The following is an 18,377-nucleotide window of genomic DNA, read 5'->3' on the forward strand; positions in this document are numbered from 1 at the left end:
CAGTGGGACCACCCATCACTACCGTTGGAGGAGCAATCAGATTTTCTATTTACTTCACCCAGGGAAGCCAGGATCCACTCTTCTATGTGGATGAGCTATGCCCATTGTAGACAAAATAAAATTAAATAAGAACCACCCACTTCTCCCCCATCCCCACTCTCAGGATAACCCGGTGAGGTACCATCTTTCTAAAGCCTGGTACTGACTTACATCACGTATTCAAATTATTTTTGTTCTTAAACAGCACTAAAAACAAATGGGAAGATTATGCTTACACCTTTGGAGGAAGATGATTAACACTTCAAAAGCTTCTTTACTCTATAAAAGGTGCAAAATACCATCAAGACGTCAGGTGGGCAGTTTCTGTCTCTGCCCTGCCGACTCCTGCAGTGCTTTCACACTAACCTGTCAGGTCCTTTATGCCATTTATTCCCATGGCAGAACATCTCTGGGACAGTCATTTAAAACCCTTCTATATAATTTAGTACAAAAAAACCCACTTGTGTAGGCTTGACTCAGACTTTATGATAAAAAACATTCATCATGTGCGCTTCCATGTAAGAGGAATTTAAACTCTCCTCTTCATTAGGAGACCTGCCTGCAGTGGAATTAAAATAGCTTCGCCCTGAATGGGAACACTGACTTGGCAAAGATCAGGAGCAGTCATTCAAGAGGAATGTAATCGAATACTTGAAATTTAAATTAGCTTGTAATCTGACTTTGAAAATAAAGTAAAAGAGAAGCCCAAGAAAGTTTCCTTTAAGGTGAATTAATGTCCTTCAAATCACTTCCAGTTTCAAAGCTTATAATAATGTACACACGATAAAAGTAATATGCAGTGAAGCTTATCTTTTCTATGTGCTTGTTCTCCCTGATAACACTGATACTGGCCTTAGGAAAGGTGCCCTACATAGAGGGAACCCACATCTGCAGAAATAACTTGCAAACATCACCAGAGATTTACAAACTGTTTCAGTGCCGTTTAGAGGGACAACTTTTTTCTTTATTGTGTCCATAAAGCATACATTGTTAACCCAAGAAAGGACCTTAAATAAGTGACACAGATTTTCTTCTTTATTTAGAAACTATTCAGATGTTCATATTTTCAAAGGATTCTTTCTCTTCAGTAAGTTCTTCCTCATTCTTGAAGGACACTGTATTTTTTCTGTTCAAATCACTGAGTGGTAAACTTTCCAGGAGAATAACATTTGTTAAATGAAAAAACTTACCTGATTATTGTCCCTGCCTTGAATAGGATTACATAATGAAAAACTGTCTCTTTGCTGTAAAAGAAAACGTAGAAAAGGATCTCTACATATGAAAATAGAAACAGGAGAAATCTAGGGAATCCAGATTCAGAAAACCATTATGAAAAAGTTAACATTCAAAAAAGAAACTGGGGGCGGGGGGCGATTATTTTCAGTAAGAAAAAAAAAATTCTTGGCTTTTGGCTTTACAGGTAATTACACACTTAGCAGTATAGATAGAACAGAGCTCAGTTTGCTTCAAGGCAAATTTCTGTTAAATAAATCCCATTTGCACATTATTTTCTATTGTAGAGCTTTAAAAATTGGTCCCTAGATATAATAAAATTACCTTTAAAATATACACATGTAAATGGAAATATCTTTCTAACAAAACCTTGGAACCATTATCTGTTAATGAGCGCTATGGTTCACAAGACTTTTCAAACTGTGAAAGCAAAAACAGAGTCAGTATAGGCACACACACTGAAAGGTGATTGCTTTGCTTTACCTTATTTTAAACTTGATTCCTACTAGAGTAGGTAACAATCCACAAGCTTCCGAAACTTGCCAAGGTGACAGTCAGTCTTCAGTGACGCTCATGTATCTAACTTTATATCCAAAGAAATTATTTTCCTTTTTTTCTCCATCACTTCTTTCCAGGCGCTTGAACCTGGACCTATCTTTTAAGTGCATAAGAGCGCCTTTAGATAAAAGGAGAGAATTACCCAAATAACTCAGGGAAGGAATGTCTGAGCTGTACAGTACTTAGCAGTGAGGACTTGCTCTAGTGTCAGCAGAGGCCCTAATGCCTAACAGTCATCAGCAGATTGACTGACAATCAGGCTGAACTTTCGGTTCCCACCCTGATGGTTTGAGTTCTGGCTGGGATCGATTAGTACATCAACATCGTGTTTGCTGAGACTGCTGCTTACTAGCTGGTTAGAAAAGCTGAGCTGCATCCTGTAGACTAGCTGGAGGCCAGAGCCGATGACCAGGGAAGGCAGCAGAGCCTCCAAGCCTGAGACTTTAGAGGGGCCACTCGTTAAAAACTTGCCACCCTTAGTTTTTTCTTTTCCTTGGGTGGGAGTGGGAAAAGTATCAAGTTTTAATTAAAAATTTATGTTCAGCATGAGTAGCACAGTAGAAAAATTAAACAATTTGGACAAGTTGACCATGCAAAGATAAAAACTATTCATATTGTGACATTTGCCCCTAGACTTTTTCTCCATATATAGTCAGAGATACGTGCATGTATACACAGAGAGAGAATTTTTAACAAAAATAGAATCATAATATACATCGATTTGACTCTCTCTTAATATTCAGTTATATTTCCATTTAATATTATTCTATAGTATCACTTCTGAATAGCTGCATACTGTTCCATTCATTTTATTTATATGCCATCATTTATGTAGTAGCTATTGTTGAATAAGATTTTTGTTTCTTTTTTTTGTTTCTTTTCTTTTGACTCTATAAAGGATACTGTGATAAATCCCTTACTTGTATTTTTTTTGCACATGTCCTTAATCATGTCTAATTTAGCACATGATCCCAACTATTTCCTGGGGATGATTTTCCCTAAGTGAGTGGCCAGGGGAAAGGTATACATATTTGTAAAATTTTCAAGAAGTTTTTCCAAATTGTCACAGAAAAGAAGTCATGCTTATATAAGTCTCAGAATTTCTAGATGTTACTAGCAAACTCTTAACAGTATAGCATTTCCCATCTGGGTTGTGCTCAGGGCATGCATGATAGTTATTTATTTTTATTATCTAGTTCTTTTTCTACCGAGGGTCAGTTTTTCTAATTTCATTAAAACCATTTGGCCTGGATGTTCTAATTTTGCCATCAGCCAAGTGGAGAGAACTTAGATAACATTTACAAAATGCTGAGTACTCCCTAAATGCTTTCTATATATATTAACTCATTTAATTACACGTCATCATCATACTCATGTTACAGATGAGAAAATGCAAGCATGAGGAAGTTAAGTAATCTACCCAAGGTTACCAGCTGGAAAGTGGCTAGATTGGGATAAAAAATAATGGGATAGAAGGTGAGAAATATATGATGATATTGTTCTAGCAACGTAATTCTCTCAAAGAGTATCCTTCAGACCGTAACCTCCAAAGTTCTGATATGACATTTTTCAAGACAGCTATTCTTTGTCCTCTACTGACTTTAAAAGTTTCATAAGGACCCCAGATGAATTTCATACCAAATTATTTTCTACAGTTACATATTTGTTTGGATAAGAGCCTAATCTTTCAAAATTAGTAATGTTAAAACATATTTATGAACATTCATGCCATGCATACTTGAAGTTCTTCCATGAAGTTTTTACTTAAAATAGCAGCATGCGTTACCCATGCAAGATTATATGCCTTGATTTTGGACCATACGTGTAGAGTTGCATTCCAGAACTGGTACTGATGCTTTACAGACGTTACCCATGCAAGATTATATGCCCTGATATTGGACAATACATGTAGTAGAGTTACATTCCAGAACTGGTACTGATGCTTTGCAGAACTATTTATAGCTATAGGAAACTGCATTTAACTGAAATGTGTAGGCATTCCACTTTAGAAGACAGAGCTGAAATTTAGGACATTAATCCACTTATTATAATTTAAGGTTTTGTAGGAATTATCCGATGGTCAATAGAGAGAGTCTAATCCTGGTCCTTTTGGTAGTACAGAGATTACCCATGAGGTAAACACTTTCACGTCCTAGAAGATGCCTGGCAGCATTCAGAAGATATGGTACGGTTTGAGAACAGAAGAGAAGCTAATAAGCTCAGGAGAACTTCTGCCACCTAATTCATAGCTCTTATTAGATAATGATATCTAAATATTATTATTATATCTAATTATTAGATTATAATAATTATTATATATCAGATTACTTAATAATATTTAATAATGTTTAATTCTATACCCATGAGTTATAATAATTCATTTTTTGTGTGTTGGAACAAACATGGTTTTAGTGAAAAGAGGAGCAAAATAGGAAGGAATTGAGTCTGGAGTCCTGAGCAAACCTGTAACTGCCCTGGGCTGGTTTTCTCATCTCTAAAATGAGAAAAACTGTAAGAACACCTCCCTGACAGCATTTAGGAGAGACTCAAAGCAAAAGTGAATGTGAAATTTCCTTGTCAGTTTGAAAACTTGGTTCAGTTCATTGGTGGTGGTGTTTTTTTTTTTTTAAGTACATATTTTTTTTTAATTAATTAATTTATTTATTTATTTTTGACTGTGTTGGGTCTTCGCTTCTGTGTGAGGGCCTTCTCTAGTTGTGGCAAGTGGGGGCCATTCTTCGTCGTGGTGCGCGGGCCTCTCTTGTTGCAGAGCACAAGCTCCAGACGCGCAGGCTCAGTAGTTGTGGCTCACGGGCCCAGTCGCTCTGCGGCATGTGGGATCTTCCCAGACCAGGGCTCGAACCCGTGTCCCCTGCATTGGCAGGCAGATTCTCAACCACTGCGCCACCAGGGAAGCCCCACATTGGTGTTGTTTTATTTGGCTCCTTCCCTGGTTTGGAGGGTCCATGTCCTCATCCTAGCACAGTACCTGACAAATGTTAGGAGCTAAATAAATACCAGTTAAGCGTCATTATGACGAGATGGAGGAAGGGCCTAGATACCAAGGAACCCCGTTTGAGAACCCAGTAAGTTCCAGGCCCCAGCGGAGGAGGAAGAGTGACTTCTCAACTCCGGGTGTTGCCCGGTGACTGGCAGCCTTCTCGGTGCTTTCCTTGTGAGTTCATGTCTCGTCATCACAGAAACCTTGGGGAGGACGTTCTGCTGGTCGGTTTACCTGCTGGATGAGGACAGCGGGACACCCGTGAGGCCCGGTGACTTGACCGCGGTCACGGTGCCCGTGAGTGGTGGAGCTAGATGCCCCTCATCTGGCTCCGAGCGTGTCTACCTGCAGGGGTGCCTGCCTCCGGACCCGCCTTCTCAGCGCCTTGAGGCCAAGGCCTTTCTACTTAGCTTCATGTTTCAGCGCCCTGCATGAAACAGCACCAATGTTTGCCGAATAAATTCAGGAAACCCTTTCTGTTTTACATAATCTTTTTTTTCTTTTTGGCCAAGAGCCTTTACACACCACACTGAATAACATTCATATCAAGATGGCCCCATTTTCTGTGAAAAGTCTGAGGTGAAGATATGAAAGAGTCATTTTTTATAGTTTGTGGAGAAAAATCCGTATGCTTATATGTCCATATATAGCGGATAACGTCAGTAAGTTGACCGAAAACAAAGATGCGGTCTCTGCTCTTCCCACTGTGAGGGTCCAGGACCGTCCCCAGTTGGGTTTCGACCCGACTTCCAACCTTCTGTCTCGCTGTGTGTCCCCAGGCCCGCGTCTCTGAGGTCCCAGCTTTGTCACTGGCCAAGCGGGGTGGTGAACACAGTGGAACGGTAAGGACAGAATTCCACGTTTGAAGACAAAGCCTGCCAGGAAGGCCTGAGACAGCATTTCAGTGTTGTCCTACTGTGTGGCTCCTTTGCTGAAGCCCATCCCCCTCCAGCAGGCTCCCAGGTGTTTACTGTCTCCCTCACTGGTGAGCTCTGTTCGGGGGGAGGGGCCACATCCCAACCCATGGTCACATCATAGGTGCTCAATATGCATTTCTTGAATTAATGAAGCAGTGTCCCCTTAGTATTTTAGGTTCTCAACCCTCTCTTCTTTATTCTAAACTTCCATTTCTTAAGAGCTTCAAGTGAGGATGTTAAGGATTAATCTTACTGGTTATTTAAAATCATTCCCGGTACTTCACCAGTACTAGGAAATGTGAATCCTTAGAAGAAAAAAAAAGAGGGGATTCCTGGCGGTCCAGTGGTTAGAAGACTCCGAGCTTCCACTGCAGGGGGCACGGGTTCAGTCCCTGGTCCGGGGAACTAAGGTCCCACAAGCCAAGTGATGCTGAAAAAAAAAAAAGGAAAAAGAAAGAAAAAAAAAAAGGTGACAGAGTGGGGGCCAGGCTTGAGAAGAGGCTACAAGATGTGCACCTGGATCACACACCAAGCCCCACAGAGCCCGGCAAGAGGATGGTCCGAATACAGTCACCTCCCTCAGCGGGGGGCTCCCCAGAGGCCCCGGAAGGGACTCACTCCACAGGGTCCCATGCGAGGCCCCGTTCAGGCAGTAGGGACACGTCCTGGTCAACGGAGCAGGTCGCTGAGTACCTGAAAGGGGAGGGATCTGAGGGCTGCCCTGCCGGGGAGGCAGCCTGACTCAGCCTTGCCCAGCCCGGCCACGGTGCAAGGGCATCGAGATCCCCTTATGCCACATGCTGCTAAAGAAAGAGAAAGAAAACAGAGAAGGAAAGCGGACGGATGTGCGGGTGTTATGAACAGAGAAGGAAGGGGCACCCGACGCCGACGCCCCGGTACTTTCTCACCTGCTGTCCTGCCCGGACAGCCAGAGGACCCTGCCGCAGCCTGGGCCCTCCCGTCTCGCCCTTGGAGGGGGGTCCGTGGCGGCCCGGAGCCCCTCGCGTGGGCTGGGGAGCCGCGTGTTGGCATCTCTGCCCGGTCCCACGGGCAGCGACTTCCCGCTGGTGGCCTGAACGATCACCGTGGAAATGCCACAGTCACCGGCCCACCCTGCTTCACGTGGGCTGGGGTCTCTGGCTCCCCCGGGACCCCCCTGGATGCTGGTCCCTCCTTCCTGCCTCGGCGGAGCTGGGGGAGGAGAGCTGGCCGGGGCGGAGGCGCCCCAGCCCTGGGGGCCCAGCGCGCCGTCGGGTCTCCGAGCAGAGACAGATCTCTGGGTCCCTTCCGGCAAGACGCAGCTTGACCAACAACCAAAACTGAGCCGGTTCTGGCGGGAGTATTCTGACCAGTCTACAGTTATCTTGGAGCCGTGGGCTTAGAACCGTTCTGCGTATGTGAACCCTGATTTCTTTCCCAAGGGAAGAAGACTGTCACCACGCTCTACATGGCCCTTCTTTTTTATTATTATTATTATTTTTTTTTTTAGTTATTTCTGAGATATACATTTTAAAGTAATAACTAGAATTATGACTTATAACATTATACCAGAACATATAAGATTTTTAGAAATTTCATGTAATGTCTGAAACATTTATATTAACATATTTCCATACAAATAACCCAAAGAAAGTTTAGTGTTAGTTGTTTTTTTTTGTTTGTTTTTTTATACTGCAGGTTCTTATTAGTCATCAACTTTATACACATCAGTGTTTACATGTCAATCCCAATCGCCCAATTCAGCACACCACCACCCCCACTCCACCGCGGCTTTCCCCCCTTGGTGTCCATACGTTTGTTCTCTACATCGGTGTCTCAACTTCTGTACATGGCCCTTCTTGATACACAGGCTTTCCTCTCCTCGTCCTCCACGGTTAGAGAATCAAAACAGAACTTGCAGAACCCCACTCAGTGGGGTGGACGTTTCTGGGTGACTGTCACCTGCTCCTCCCCCCGCGCAGCCAGTGTGAAACGTACATGTTTTCACGCCTCGTGCAGAGAAGGGTAAGTGAGGGTGGGACTTGGAAGATAACTAGAAAGAAGGGGGCCTGGAGGATACATCCTTCCTGTTGAGGATACATTCAACGCGCAGCTTTCCAGAGGCTCGGACCAAACCCTTTCCTCGCCCCGAGTCTGCTGTTTGCAGCTGTGCCTCTACCTTCCGTCCGGGCCCCCTGGCTCCAGCCGCCTCTCCGGGACTTAATAGCTCTCTTGGTCACACCCACCCTCCAGCCAAAAGCATCCTTCAGCTGCAGACCAGACTCTCACCCCAACTTGTATCCTTTCGCAGCACTTCGCCCCCCATCATAATTACCCCTGGGTTGATGCCTCACTTACTGTTTATGCCTCATTAGAATGGAAGCTCCACTGAGAATCCGGGGCCCCTGCCAACTCCCTGCAGGGTCCCCAATGTCCAGCACGGTCCTTACACAGAGTAGGTGCCCCAAACTCTTCATTGAGTTTTGATTTTTCAGAATCAAGGCAGAGTTGACTGAAGTTCAAAGACAAAAGCTCTCATTCCAGAGGTTAAAAAAAAAAAAAAATCTAGGCTCCCCTGGCAGAGGGGCAATAGAACGATCAGAAATTAACTGTTACTCACTTTCAAACTAACATAGGGGCTCTCAGCTTGAGACCTAAGAAAGGATCAGTTGCTTCTTTCTCTTACAAAGTGCCTGTTTAAATGTCTTATACAAAACAGGCACAAGACAAATTAATCAAACAGCTTTTTAAAAGTGCCCCCTTTTTGAGCCAGCAGTCTGTTACATGAAGAGGAAGTGCTTCTAGCGTTTCCCAGACGAATGCCTGCGAGTGGTACCAGGCTGTATCCCGGCAGCCTCCAGGGAGCGGTGCCTTAGGCCAAATCACTGAAGCCAATTCCTCTTGAAGTTTTAGCTCCTGATAATGGTGATGGCGGTTTCATAATCCACATGGACACTGCTTCAAGGTAGCACATGTGAGGGTCATTTTAGGAAATCTGCCTCTATCATATTTTCTCACAGTTGGTGTCTGTGTCTACATTTCTACACACTTTTTCACTCTTGGATGTATAGACCATGAGTTTCTGTGCTTTCCCCTGACGTTTATGGGCCATGCTGTTCCTTTCCTTAGTTTATTTCCCATCCAGTTTGTGGTACCCAAAGATGGAAGGATGAAGGATGCCGCTTAGTCAGTATTTTTTTCCACAGCTACTAATTAACCCCTGGGAGTATTTGGTTCCTCAGAGCAAATCATAATGCCTGTTGAGCATGTCAGCTTTTTGTAAAGGTTTTCAAAGAAAAACCAAAGCACAGCATAACTACAGAAATGAGAAGTTTGCATGTTATCATTGGATTAGAACTTGACTGGTAGAACATATACCGATTTGGGGAAATTACAGAAAAGAAGTTTAACAGATTTGATTAATATCATTGGAGGACTGTTAATTTTGTAGAACATATTGAAGAAATGACTTGAAGGGAAAACAAATAAATAAATGGATACGGGGACAAAAGTTGCATTTGACTAGCTGAACTCTCTCCTCTCCCCTTTTCACATAAATGCCTCATTTTAAATTTAATCAACCTCCTCATTACAGACTTGCCCCAATTTATATTCCATCGAAAACACTTTCTCAAATGTATAATGGCATTTAATCTATATTGCAAATCATTAACGAAATGCAATTTTAAACCCCAATTTCCTGAAAATTCCTCTTAAGATTGGTTCATATAGAATAAACTGAAATTAGTGACTAACGCATATCCAGAAAGAAGTAGGTGAAATACTGTTTGTTACTACAGTGAATACCAATAATGGTTCTGCATGATTAATCAAGTCTGCTCTTGGCTTGTCACCATTAATTACTTCTAAATGGCATTTCTGACAAAGCTGTACACTGGAGAAGTTTAGATACTTCTTTTTTGAGTAGTCTGACACCAGAAAAGAAGGGAGACACTATGGTATTGTGAAAAGATTGCTGCTATTAATAATAGCTTAATTTAGAATTCACTCTGTGCCAGGCCCTGCGCTGAGAGCTGAGTACTCATTGCTTCTGGCAGTGATGCTGCAAGGTGCCTCCCACTCTTGCCTCTGAGACTCAGAGACATCCAGCCTCTTGCCCCAAGTCACCCAGGAGGGAGTAGCTGATCCAGGCAGCCTGGCTATTGGAATGCATGGTTTTCTCCTGTGCCTCTTGCAAGATTCAGCTTCTAGAACTATTGTTGCCATTAAATTGTGCCGTGGGCAGATTTCCTTCATTTTCCCTTTACAATGACTTCTGATATTCCTTTTCCATCTCTTGTACCCCTGAATTATTATTCATCACTGTAGTCAAGGTGATGGTTTTTGACACCTTGATTAGTACATTTCCACGATGGGTGGAAATTAGTACATTTCCACCATGGGCATTTCAAACTATATTGAGAGACTAATTAGCACTTTAGGACAAATAAGTGGCAAATTGCTAATCAGGGTGAATAAAGTGAAGTCTCAGATTTTATAGCACCACCATTAATACCTTCCTACTATTGACTTTATTATTTATTCTTCAGTGCTGGAATCTGTGAAGTTTTTTTTTTTTAATTTATTTTATAGAAGTATAGTTGATTTACAATGTTGTATTAATTTCTACTGTACACCAAAGTGATTCAGTTATACATATATATATATATATATATATATACATTATTTTTCATATTCTTTGGAATCTGTTAAGTTTAAGGAAACTGGCTATACCATACATTGATTTAACCGCTCTTTGTTTCTCTAGATTGGAAGAAAAACAAGAATGCACTTTAAAAACCACTTCTGGTTTATAAGGTGACACATTAATCCTCAAAATGACAGGAAATCAAGATGATTCTGTCTGCGGGGTTTCATTTATTAAAATTTAATTTGCTCCTGTGCTTTGCTCCAATCGCTGTGTGCTAGCAAACTAGCTATAATTAGATTAGCAGCCTGCTAAACGCTGGTGACAGCCTGAGCCTCAGAGAGCATGTGCCGGACTCCGCCCGAGCCGCTCCTCATTGGCTGCTAGCCTAGCTGCTCGCCGGTTTGATAGGTTTCCACAGTACTCTTTATGCTGCATTGGAGACACGGATACAGAGATACTCTGCTGCGTTCTGGCCACGGTGGAGGTGCTTAGCTGGTAACGTTACAGGAGGAATCAGGCACTGAGGAGAAGGCGATCGTCTTTGTTGAGAGAGCGAGGCAGTCACCGACTGCCGGCTGCCAGAGGAGATCAAGGAAGAAGTTTCAGTTCATGGTAATTACTTGGAGTCTTTATCTCGCCTGAAAAACACGGCCATGCATGAAATGAAGTGTGTTCATCATGTCATCTGTTTAATTTGATCTTGCTTTTGTTAATATCACACGCTCTCCGGCGTTCCATGTAAAATATGTCCTCCCGGAGAAGGCTGGGCTGGTAAACAGCTACCGTCTTCATGTAGGAATCTTGTTTTTACCTGGATTCAAGAGTGCATGTGCTGGGGAGCGCTTCTTATTGGTTCTCTGCTGTTTAGGAAAGCCCGATGTTGCATCCATTTAGGTGTCTTTGGAGGTGCGTTTCAGTGCCCTGTCGACTTTGTTTGCATGGGGTCCGGACTCTCCTGAATAATGAGCCACGGAGGAGAGTTCGGAGAAATACACTTTAATTAGGACAGAGCAGCGGGTCTCCTGGTGTCAACGCAGGGTCTCAGCAGAAGTAATGCCCATTGTTTCTTCAAAGATGTGTGCAGCCTTCATTTTGGATGGTTCTCTTTGTTTCCCCTTCTGTAGTTTTCATGAAGCCTTTTTCATATAGAGGATGGTAGCATATCCCGTTCTGCCAGAAACACTTCTCGGTGTGTATTCGGCCTGTGCTGAACAGAATTTTTGACTCGGGCTTTGTTTAACAAGGATGTTGTTTCGGGAGTTGAAATCACAGAAGGTGGGGTTCTCACCACTTTGACTTATGTTTGACAACATTTTAAAATTTCTATTCATGGTCGCCTGGATGATTTTCCAAATCAAACAATAAATAATCTTGAATTCTGTGATAAAGATGATACATTCAGAAGGAAAAATATTTAAACGGCCAAGGCTGAGCTTAAAGAAATGCAAACAAATGCAATGCGAGTGTCTGCTTCTCAGCATACCTTCTCCGCAGAGTTCTGTTTTATTCGGGAAGAGCCCCTTGCCACCATTTAGCCCTCAGACTTAAATATTGACGTCCTCACCGTGTGAGACGGTGGAGACCACAGAAACTTGTGTGTTAAGTCACCAGTCACACGGCTGGATGGCTGCCACCATGCGTCTGGGATCCTTGGAGAGCTCTGCTGGTATCTGAAGGCTGTCAGGAATTACCTCACTGCTCCTGAAAAGCCAGACGTTGCCGTGTCAGAATTTGGTTAAAGCAGCTGCTTTGATTTGAAGCTATAATCTGGTTCAAGGGGTTCGTCGTGTTCTTTGGTCGAGGAAAACTTCAGAATCCTGTGTTTCCCACCCCATCCGTACCCTCAGCCGCTGCGAATTCCCTCCCTCGTCCATTCCTGGGGTGTACTGTTTCTCCCAAATAACAGTTTGAAGAAAAGAACAAGGAATATTCTGAAAGTTTGTCGTTTATTGTGATAGGGTGTCGCCTGTAATAAGAAAGTCGAGTGCGGTTCATCGTCAGCCGGCCTCTGGGTTTTGAGATGCCGTGTCTGGTGAAATGGGCACTGGAGGGGGTCACCCTGCGGGGGGCACTGACTTCCTCTTTGGACGCCCCCGATGACGCAAACCACGCCCCAGTCACATTTCACGAGGTTGCGTGGTGGGGGGCGGAGGGGGCGGCTCAGTTCCGGGCTTTGCTCTTCCTCACCTGCCCAGAGCCCTCCTGCCTCTTCATTCTTTGCCTGAGGTGCTCCCTGTGCAGACGTGGAAAATAACCTCCTATCCACAGACGGGCTCAGACGCTCACTTGGGGAAGAATAAACTGATGCAATCCCGTCGTTGTCTGTCCCTCTGCCTTTTCTTAATCTCGTGAAACGCTTCCTAAGTTACCCTGGTCTTAGAGCATTCTAAGAAGTCGGCTGCCTTAAAAGTAAATTATTGTCCAAACGCAAGCTGTGTGACTCTCCGCTGCAAGCACCGTTGTTAGGCTGTGCGTCACGGGAAGCCGTGGGAAGTGGTTCTGGCTGATGCCGATTCTCAGGGTTGGGTCTTAAAAGACTTTCTGTGTCTAGAAGGAACTTCTCAAAAAGGTGAATATAAATATAACCGTCTGCGAATATTGTGTAGTAGTTTACTGTGATATCCCGGAGGGCCTTTTAACATACACTAAAGGGGCATTTTTCTAATAGCACTAAGTAAAATGTTATTCATGTTTTTGCAAAGTAACAAAATCTGCACTTTTATCTTCAGATGAATCACATCTTAACATTTTTTTTTAACTACACGAAGGGGAATCTTTAGGTATTTCTGAGATAAGAAAGTAAAAATAAATGTCTTGGGCACTTTAAAATTTTGTTCTCTCTCATCCTTATAATTCCATAACTCTCTATTGATGAATGACATTTCTGACCCATCAAAAATAGGTTTATTAGCATGAACTAGAGTATAAGGCATATAATATTTTAAAATTAAAACATTGTCTGCTATAAGAGATACTTTCTCACTTTCTCTTCTAGGGGCTTATAATCACAGCAGGAAAAATGATAATCAGTTTAAAAATGAAAAGTCCCTCCATGTAGAATATGATGTGCCACAAAGCAACTGGGCTGAACAGGGCCTGAAAGTTACAGTAAAAAGGAAGGAGTGGGGGGCAGTCCAGGCCATGGGGTGAAGAGTTGCCAGGTGGTGCCTGCAGGCGGCTCTCTGGCTGGTCCCCTGGCATCTGTGGCATCAAAAGCACTGAGGGAGGTCTGTCATTCACAATTGATAAATATTTCAGGGTCGAACCTCCAGAACCTGCCTGGGTTGGAAAAATGTTTGAGGAGCCATTAGGCCTCATCTAAGTGTGTCTAGTTTTTCTTTCATTATTTATTCTATAATTACGGGCACCTACCACGTGCTAGGTTCTGTGCTAAGCCTTAAAAAAGGAAAGAAGGCGCAGCCCTATCAGCAGGAAGTGGCAGATTGTGGAGGGGAGGCCGTGAGATAAATGATAATGGGGTGCAGGGAGCAGGGGGAGGCACCCAGCCTGGGGATCCTGAGGAGGAGTGACCAGGGGTGGGGTGTGAAGACTTCAGGACGAGGGCAGTAGTGCTGGATCCAGAACTTTTTTGCACCACATACACCGCTCTTAGTGTCAAGCAGGAGTCAGGGTGGGCCACCGACCTGGTTCCTCTTTCATATAGACTTTCAGTCTCCCTGTATGCCTTATGTGTGATCTGTAATATTAAGTGTCATAAATAGGAACTGTCGTGTCTTTTCTTCCTCCTCCTAACCCTCCTCAGAATGCACACTAGATTGCTGCCTGGAAGTGTTTTTATTGCAATAGATTTATATCACGTGGGATTCGAGAAAATTTTTTAAGTGCACCCAGTAATTTAAAGATGCATCTCAAAGGCATCACAAAACGCCTTCCTTACTGTTGTACCGTTAAGTAATTTAGGGATTGCTTTTGGAACTGCTTGCATTGTCAGGAGTTATCATTTGCGATGGGACGCCGGTTGACTGCTTTATTTATTTATTTATTTATTTTAAGGATTAACCACCAAAGTTAACAGTTACTAAACCAACTTCTTTTTTTTTTTTTTTAAGTATTTGTTTATTTATTTATTTATGGCTGTGTTGGGTCTTCGTTCCTATGCGAGGGCTTTCTCTAGTTGCGGCAAGCGGGGGCCACTCTTCATCTCGGTGCGCGGGCCTCTCACTATCGCAGCCTCTCTTGTTGCGGAGCACAGGCTCCAGACGCACAGGCTCAGTAGTTGTGGCTCACGGGCCTAGTTGCTCCGCGGCATGTGGGATCTTCCCAGACCAGGGCTCGAACCCGTGTCCCCTGCACTGGCAGGCGGACTCTCAACCACTGCGCCACCAGGGAAGCCCTGCTTTATTTATTTAATTAGGTCTTTTATTTATTTCAGTCATTTAATTTGTATGTGCTCATTAAAGACAAGCTTGTAAATTCTGGGCTTGGAATATAACACTTGCATTTGACCTTCCTATGATTAAGGCATTCTGCTCTCCTTATACATTTGATGGAATTTAGACAGATTTTCAATCTTGCCAGATTTGGAGGGGAAGTCCCCCTTAAGGGTCTCACACACTTGCATTAGCTCTTGCCACCAGGAAAATGTCTACATGGAACCAGGCCCTGCATTTCCGATACTTTGGGGCCTGTAGTCAGAACACCGTCCAGATGCTCTAGTGTTCTGCCCTGTCAGGCTTGCACACCGACTTTTGCACAGCCCGTCAGAAGAGCAGCCCCTGTCTTTCCCTCTGTCCTTACCCCGCCCTCCTCGCTGAGCTGCAGGTATTCTCCGTCAGAGCTGATTGCAGAGCCGGCAGCCAACGCTGCTGGCTTCCCGTCCCTGGCTGTTCCTTCCCAGCTGCCTTCTCTGCCCCCCTTTTAAATAGATGTTCTCCAAGGTTCTGCCCTCCGTTAGCCCCCCTGTTACCTGCACCCCATCGGTTGGTTCATCCATCGCCACAGACTCAGCCGCCCCCCTGTGTGTCCGCAGGGCCCCGCTCCAGCCACACTGGCCTCCTTGCTCCCCCGGCTCGGGGCCCCGGCCGCCCCCCTGCTCCGAGGGTGCTTCCCCCAGTAGACCCAAGGCTTGTTCCCTCAGTGCCTTCGGGATTATGCTCAAGTATCCCCAACTGCCATTCCAGTGGGACAGTCTAAGACAGTAGCTGTTGTATTTAGTCTCCCCTCTCTGGAGGTCAGAGACTTGGTCTTAACCCCCAGAGCCTAGAACAGAACTTGGTCCGTAGAAAGTGCTCAGTCAGTCCTGGAGAGTGAATGAATGAATGAATGAATGAATGGCTACTGGCGTGGCAGGCTGCAGTGCCATGAAGGGCGCCCCTGTGGCAGTCAGGAGCTCTGGTCTGTGCTGAGCCCTCGCCCTGAGTGGGCTCTGTGTCGTGGACTGAAGTGGGGTTTGTCCCAGGTGGGCTCTAAGGCCCCTTGAGACTCTGACAGCCTGTCACTCCCTGCACACACGCGGACCTCCGTGTGCAGAACAGCAGTTCTGAGGATGAGATGACGCCCTGTCAACCTTCGTTTGTGTGACTTCCCACAACTTGGTGTTGATATTCTTCTATCTTTATACTTGCTATCTGCGGCTAAATGTCTCCTTCAAAAACTAGTCAAGGTGAACAAAACACTTAGCTTCTAACTGAAACGTGTATGTAAAAACTAACACAGTTTGGTTTACCTCTGTGTTCGTTATCTGTTTTTTTAAATTTATTGACCAATTTTTAAAAGAATTTTCATTTTCTGTTGTTGTATATCTTTAATACCTGCCTATTTTTGTCAAATAAAAAAGCAATAGCGATCTTTTCTTTTCTCTGTTTTTAGATATTTCGTGCAGCAGAGAGTACTTTAAGAGAGGAAGGATTCCCTGTGACTTCTGCCTGCAATCCATAAGATACTCAGTCCTCTTTCAAGTAAGTGTATTGCTTTGCTTTGATCCATTCTGAGCAGAAGATATTGATTGTCTCTGAAAACCTATGTCATATTACACTAAGACAAAGAGGCTGAGGTTTCAGATATTTTTCTCTCTGGCAAAAAAAGAGGAGTCCCACCTTTGAGGTCCTGCAGGACCAAAATAACAGTGACGATGATTTCCTTCCCCAGGGGTTTCCGTGATATGTTGTCTGCATGTCTCCCAGCAGTTCTACTCTTTTAAGGGCTGTGTAATATTTACTATTAATCTCCCTGGTATCTAGAAGTGCATGGATTCGAAAACAGTTCTAAAAAATGAACGTTTTTACACTCCAGTGCGAAGTACACTGCCTGTACTTGGGGAGTGAGGTGGTGTTTTCTGGCAGCCCTAATGCGGTAGGGCCAACAGCAAATGCCTGGGAATTTGGGGCACAGAGATGTTTGCAGGATGGCCTCCCTAGGGAGGTCCCGTCAGGAGGGCAGAACCTAGATGTCAGCCAGGGGACAGACCGAGAGGGTGGGGCAGGTGTTGGAGAACAGTCAGCAGATGTGAGAATGTGTGTGTCCATAAAGGACATTGCTGGGTGCTTTGTCCCACGTCCACGCCACCGGATTCCTTCCTGATGGCGAGCCTGGAGACATCCTTTAGCCAGACCCATCTTCCCATGAAGGAGCTGAGGAAGCGGATGAGCAGTGGTCAAGGTCCAGATGGCTCCTCCCCTTTGACAGAGGGGCTGAGAGCTCAGTGTCACCAAATGAGGAAGTTGAGAATGTTTAGGAAATTGACAGACAGCTCTCCAGTTAACTCACGTGTGCAAGGACCTGACACGTGGTAAAGAGCAGCCCTTGTGAGGTCACCAAGTCTTAGCCTCGGCGCCCATGTTCCCGAGTGACCACATGCTTTGGTTTGATTGACAGCTCTCCTCGAGCCTCTCTTCCAGCATCCATAGGTAACGTACCATTACCTAGATAGCACGCCATGCATTTTATAGCTGTTTATCATTCCGTCATGCAGAACTTTGTTGGGTAGATGGTGTTGGTCTCCTGGAATCTTAGCATCTAACTTAGGCTGACAAACAAGAATCAGCCTCTGCCAGGTGGAATTCTGCAATCTGTGGAAAGAGGGATTAAAGAAAAAGCCAACAGCACATATCAGTGAGACACACTGAAATCCATCAATCTTATCACCATGTTCCCTTATCACAGATATAAGAAGTTCTGATACGAAAGCCTTGGGCTCCTCTTGGCTGGAGGGAACTCAGCATCTCCCATCCCCAGCCCCCAGCTCAGATGGGTTTAATGGGGGTCGTCTCCAACAGGGCCTGTCTTCCCCACTCTGCTCGTTCTAGGAGCCCACCCATCTCGATTTGCCCACAAGTGAGAGGTTTTCTGGAACATGGGACTTTCAAGTGCTAAAAGCAGGACAAGTCCCCAGCAGTCAGGGGCCTCTTGTTCCCCCTCAGGATTCCCTGCGCCCCTCCTCCCACCCAGCTGGCTCCCGACAGCAGGTGAATTGGCAGCCCTAGTGGCCAGGAAAGAACTGCAAGGTTGAATAGACATGAGTGTAACCTCAGCTCTGCTGCGTACTAATAACCCTCCCATTGGACTTCACCTCTAAGCCTCAGTTTCCCACGTGCCAAGTAAGAATATGAACACGCTCCTAGGGATTTGGGGAAGGTCACATGACACAGCCACAGGCAGTGCCGGGGAGAGGGTAGGCCTGGAGAAGCGGGGGCGGGGGGGGTGCCCTCCTTCCTCCTTCCCGGACCAGATAGTGAGTTGCCTTCACAGGCATAATCGTCTTGAGCTTTGTCAATATTATTATTTGGCCAGGCCCTGCATCAGGAAGATTAGACAGGATTCAGCCCTGTCAATCATTAACGCAGTGTCTCCTGGGTTATGTAGACTCTAAATCTGGGCTCCTATGTCTGATTCTCAAGTAATGCCAGGTCTCTGTGTGCTGGTTACTTTAAATTGTTTTTATACCAGTTTCCCCTAAAGAAGATAGAAACAAACAAAAAAGCGCTCTAAAGATTGTTGTGAAAAACATAGTTTTTGTCTTATTATCCACATGTTTCCAATT

General features: G+C 44.6%; 1 protein-coding gene across 7 annotated transcripts in view; it reads left to right on the forward strand.

Moving 5' to 3' along the window:
- The window catches only part of FAM110B (family with sequence similarity 110 member B), a 136,404-nt gene that overhangs the window by 62,251 nt on the left and 55,776 nt on the right, over positions 1-18,377 (forward strand). For 5 of the 7 annotated variants that reach the window (XR_014255431.1, XM_082433050.1, XM_082433047.1 and 2 more), the window contains one exon: positions 16,208-16,296. The exons of 1 other annotated variant lie outside the window; for it this stretch is intronic. The gene's annotated coding sequence lies outside the window, so the exon portion shown is untranslated. Of the gene's footprint in view, positions 1-10,495; positions 10,991-16,207; positions 16,297-18,377 lie in introns of all 7 variants that reach the window. One more of the 7 variants, XM_082433049.1, reaches the window with a different exon arrangement.

The sequence above is a fragment of the Balaenoptera physalus genome, assembly GCF_965194825.1.
Source record: "Balaenoptera physalus genome assembly, chromosome: 17".
Lineage (NCBI taxonomy): Eukaryota > Metazoa > Chordata > Mammalia > Artiodactyla > Balaenopteridae > Balaenoptera > Balaenoptera physalus.